Raw genomic sequence first — 6,000 nt, 5'->3', positions numbered from 1 at the left:
ATAGTCTGTTATCTATGTATAGTGTAATCACTTGGTAAAATCTCTGAAAAGATAGTGCCATTGTTTGAGGAAAGGTTGTGTGTGTGTATGCGAATGTTTATACTGGTAACGCAATATAGGGTTCTGCACGTGCGCCCAATACTAATTTCGATGTTCACAGATAACTAGTATCTCTGAGCAGTGCGGTTGGACCGCATGGCAGGGCCTTGATTAAGTATTGGGAGGGCAGCGTGGAAGTATTGAAGATATATAGCGCTTTGGTTCAGGTGTGTCTGACGGGGCACGGTAAAAAGGGGACCTGACAACAAAGGTTCTGTTCACAGGGTGAGCAGGATATAAAGAGAACTTTGTGTGAGTGGTGTTCTATTCTAACACAGAGCAGGTGATAAAGAGACACCACAGAGTATGCATGGCATACTCGAAGCGAAAATAACAGGTTTTTGCGGCATTCACAAATATTAATCGCAAAGCTTACTGATAGTTAGTATCCGTAAGCGGTGTGATCGGACCGCATGGTTGATTTTGTGCAGCCGTGATTGTGACTTGGGAGATGTGGGAGGAAATACGCTGCAACCACTGATATTCTTGATTGATATCGGTTGCTAACAGTGGTAAAGTACTCAAACTAGGAAAGGCATTGATATTTTTAAGGAGACGTACCTGTTGAAAACGTCCACGAATAAAAATCTCTAGTAGGTTCTGTTTGAAACGAAAACAGGTAAAAAGTATTTTTGTGTAGCGTTGAGTAATAGGTTGTTTTTACAATGGATACGAAGCAAACGCTAGAGATAGTTCATGTTGTGCTGCCTAATGAATGGTCGGTTGGTTCGGCGAAGTATGTTATGTATAATAAATATGGTGCGTATGCAACGGCATACTGCGACAAATGGGTCAAGATGACCCGGGAGTGTGTGAAACCTTTCCCAAACATAGGTAGTCTTGACTCAGAGGTGTTAAATAATGTTAGAGATAAAGTGCGGTTGATTAAATCAACAAAAACGAAAATTGAAAATGATGACTGTTTAAAATTGTGGCAAATGGAAGGTAACACATGGCAGAGCAGCGAATGCACAGCGGAAGTAAGTGGGGCGAAAAGCACGCGCACAGCGGAAATGAGTGTACCATAAATGAGCGTTCCGGAAGTGTGCATTGCAAAGCGTGGCGAACTGAGCGCAAACACGCCCCCGACAAATTCGTCGGGGCGGAAAGTACAGCCAATACCAAAAATGTAAAAACTGTAACTAGTAACTTGTATGTTTTCTTAAGTAATGTTTTAGAGGAAGAAGATGTGCCCACAGTCATTTCAGCCATTGCCCATGCCAGTAACATACACGGACAAGGAAAGGGAATGGTTCCACCGGCAGGGGCAGCAGCTGAAATTGGTGAGAATAATGTAAAGGTTATCAAAGGGGGAGACATTCATTGTACTGCAACAGCGATTCCAGCAACTAGTTCAGAACATAGTGATTTGGTAGGCTTATATCCTGTCCGCACAACAGCAGTTCCCAATAGGAAAGCGGACAGAGATGGTGTAGTTCCCATGAAACAGGTAGCAATGTATTTTCCATGGACTAAGACAGAACTATTTACAATTATGTCTGATTTCCCTGATCCTAGAAAAGATTTGGCCAAGTGTCAGAAATTTATTAGACATTTAGGTAATGCACATGAGCCTACTAATAAAGATTGGCGAGTGTTGTTTAAAGCTTGTCTTCCTCTCGATACTGATATACAAAAGTTCATTAAGGATTGTAGGTTGGAGAAGGATAAACCCTTAACTGAGGATGACAATCAGGATAATATTGGACGTATAATCACAAAGTTGGCCATGTATTTTCCAGTGACAATGGAATGGGGCAAAATATACACCATCAAACAAAAAGGTAATGAGATTACAACTGATTATTTTTCTAGGACTATAGCGGCCATGATTTAGTACGCAGGAATATCAGATATAAGGGTAAATCCACATTACACGGAGGTAGCTGTTGCAGTACTAATGGGCGGCCTCCGGGAGGATCTAAGGACCTGGATACAAACCTCTTTGTCTTTTCTTCACAGATAAAGGTAGACAAAAGAAATATAGACTTAGTGTTTAAAGGGGTGAGGTAGAGAAATAGAAGGATTACTCTTGAAAGACTAATTAACAATGGATCATTGGAGCATTCTCTGTTTTAAGCTGCAATGACACATGATAATTTGTTTGGCTGAGAATCATTATCCAAAAATGAAGTATATACATACTTTGCTCCAAAATATTGTTTTATGTATTTCTGACAAAATATGAGTCACTAAGAGTAAATTTTTCATTTCTCTATCATAAGTTAGGAAAGTCAGTTGAAAAAGTATGTAGTCAATGTGATACCGAGTTCTTAATGAACAAATGACGGACGACACTGGATTGCACGGTTGGTTTAAGACACCCTAGTCAAGTATGGGGAGGGGTCATAGTTTAGCAAATAGCTAAGGGGATCAGTGGAATAAATACAGCCATTTTCCCATAGAGTCCAATCCAGCTTTCATTTGTGTTGTAAAATCTCCCTTTCTACATGTATGTTTGTATTCAAATCTTTGTATTCCCATTATTCATTGCTTTCTTATTTCTCATTCTTTACACAAATGCTAGTACCCCTCTATCTTTCTTTTTCTCTCTTTCTCTCTCTTTCTTTCTCTTTCTTTCTCTCTCTCTCTCTCTCTCTCTCTGCTCTGGTAGAGATAAAAACAGACACATCAATGGGGCTAAGACATATATTTTTTTTTTACATAAGACAAATTCAGAGATACACACACTAGATTGACATGAGTTACAGAAACAGTCAGGGGTTTTGTTTTCATGTGTATAGAAACTGCTGACGGTAAAATACGCACGCACACACTCGCATTACAACATTTAGTTATTTATATAATTCGTATTCATATTGGTTCCGGTACACTGTAATTTATGAGCAGATAGTATTTGGTTTATTATTAGTCTATATATATATATATATATAATGATTATATGTACACTTCAGTGATATTCAAGGTTCAGGTTATAGGAAAGGTATCATGCCTAGTATCATATTGAAACCCTAATCATCAGCAGCTGTCTGGTGCAGTCGGCGAAGAGATCGCACATTGCATACTTTAGTTATTGATATTAGGGAATAAACCTTTGTATGATGTTGGCTATGAAATGCTAATTATAACTGGAGTATTGGTGGGAAGAAAGGAGCTCATCCCCTGGAGAGACGACCCCCACCTTTGGATTCCTTAGATTGAATCAGCCTATGACCTGTTTAGCCTGGACCCATCTGATGTCTGGACCTATAGAAGCAAGCCACGTCATTTGCATTGTTCTCTGTAACACTGACTGTGTATATATGATCATAGCTGTGCACCCAGATCTCAGACTTCACTGATCACAGTATTCAAAGGTGAATCACTGTCCAGGGGTGCCCGTGGTTAGCACAGCGAGCGCATGCGATAGCAGTGGTATGTATGTATCTTTTGGTATTGGCTGTACTGTACTGTATTATAATATAATAATGTATTGAATTGTTGACTATTTACATCTGCTAAAATAAATTACTTTGTGCGTTACAAACACAATACAATCGCCTATGCAATGCTTATTTGAAAACGATAGAATTACTTTAATGACATCAACTCTATATCTAAATCATGTTACATACACCCAAAGAACATTTCCAGAATACGCACATATCTGACACAAGACACCGCAAAAACATTAATTCATGCACTCATCATCTCCCACATCGACTATTGCAATTCCCTCCTTACTGGTGTTCCCAAAGTCAGACTTGAACCCCTACAATCTATTTTGCATGCAGCGGCTAGATTGATTTTCCTTACTAACCGTTTTTCCTCTGCTGAGCCACTCTGTCAGTCTCTACATTGGCTGCCTGTATTTCAACGAATCCAATATAAAATTCTTCTACTAACATACAAGGCCATCAACAAAATTGCACCGACATACATTTCCTCACTGGTCTCGAAATATCTACCCACTCGACACCTCTGTTCTGCACAAGATCTACGTCTCTCCTCCACTCTCATCACATCCTCCCATTCTCGGTTACAGGATTTTTTCCGGGCTGCACCCACGTTATGGAATTCCCTCCCTCGCACAGTAAGACTTTCCTCTAGTCTTCAAACCTTCAAGCGTTCACTGAAAACCCACCTCTTCAGACAAGGTTATGATATTCCTCAGCCACCATCTTAATTTCCCTAGATTACCCTATTACCATCCTCTACACAGCTAACGCAAGACAACAACCCTCTGACCAACACTGCAACACACACCCCCCACTCAATACTTTTATCTTTGCGTTTTAGCTGGTCCATTGTGCAATATGATGTAGCACATGCCATTTTGTTTCTAACTCCCATTGTCCTATAGATTGTAAGCTTGCGAGCAGGGCCCTCTTACCTCTCTGTCTGTATGTATTACCCAGTATTGTTTTATCAATGTTTGTTTCCAATTGTAAAGCGCTACGGAATTTGCGGGCGCTATATAAATAAATGTTGATGATGATGATGCAATTAACCACTCCCTATAGTCATGGGTGAGCTTCCTGCAATTCTCTACTGACAGTTTTGTCCACACTTCTTGTACAAACAGCTCCAGATCTCCCAGATTAGAAGGGTGCCTCCTCCCAACAGTTGTTTTCAGGTATCTACACAGGTGTTCTATTGGATTTAGATCTGGACCTTAAATCTTCTAATAACATTATGTACGGTGGAAACTGGACCATCGAGGTCTTTGGAGATTGATTGTTAGCCTTGATATTACCCATCCTTGGTTATATTTTGTCTGACCTCCACAGACATTTCTTTGGCTTTCTTTCTTTTCTCCATGCTTATTGCAGTACACACAGTGACACAGAACAGGAGAATGAGTCATTTTCTCTATTCAAGCTCATTTAATGAGTGATTTGTATACTGCAGGTGAGTTCAGCTCCAAAGTGAAGGAGAATTATCTGCTTGAAATCTAATTATTTCTAATTACTTCTAAAATGTGTCAATAATGTTGTTCAGCCCGTTTAAGGTTCTCTGTGTGGAATAAGATACACTTCGTAAAATGTTTTGCTCTTTGCATTTTATTCTATTGCAAACCACAAAAATACATATGTCGATAACAAAAAAAGGTTTTTTTAAAACTCAACATTGTGTTTTTGGAAGAGATGTTGCATTATTAGAAAAATAGTTAGTGTCACAATAGTTTGGCCACAACTTTACAAATGCATTATGCTTATATATCTTATACAAAGCCAGCAAATTTGCATCACTGGGCAAGAAAAACATTCCTGAGAGGAGAGGTGATCCATAAAGTGTTTAAAGCAGTGAATCCCAAACTTTCTCAGTTCGAGGCAACAGTAGGGTTTCCATAATTTTTTCAAGGCACCCCTAAACCAAAATAATTACTAAGGGCCTGATTCATTAAGGATCTTAACTTAAGGAACTTCTTATTTAAGTCTCCTGGACAAAACCATGTTATAATGCAAGCAGTGCAGATTAGTATTCTGTTTTACACATAAGTTAAATAATGACTGTTTATTCATGTAGCACACAAATATTTGATAGCTAATTTGTACACTGAAACTTAAAGTTGATATTTGTGTGCTACATGAAAAAACAGTCAGTATTTAATTTATGTGCAAAACAAAATACTAATTTGCACCCATTGCATTCTAACATGGTTTTGTCCAGGATACTGAAATAAGAAGTTTCTTAAGTTAAGATCCTTAATGAATCAGGCCCTAAGTAGTCAACCGCCTTGCTTAGCGCATGCCCTGATTGTGGCACCTGTCTGAGATCGCCGAGTCACCCACAACTCCCAGTTTTGAAACCACTGGTTTCAAACAATATTGTGTCAAGAGGTGAAAATATTCAAAATCTATACAGCTGCAATAAAAATCATAAATTTTAAGAAGTTGCTGTTATATTTATTCAGTGTCAAAAGAGAAAGTCTCAAGCCTGATGTGACAGGCACTTTAA

Source organism: Mixophyes fleayi, chromosome 4 (genome assembly GCF_038048845.1).
Source record: "Mixophyes fleayi isolate aMixFle1 chromosome 4, aMixFle1.hap1, whole genome shotgun sequence".
Taxonomy (NCBI): Eukaryota; Metazoa; Chordata; class Amphibia; order Anura; family Limnodynastidae; genus Mixophyes; species Mixophyes fleayi.
The sequence above is the reverse complement of the archived record's forward strand: the minus strand, read 5'-3'. Positions refer to the sequence as shown.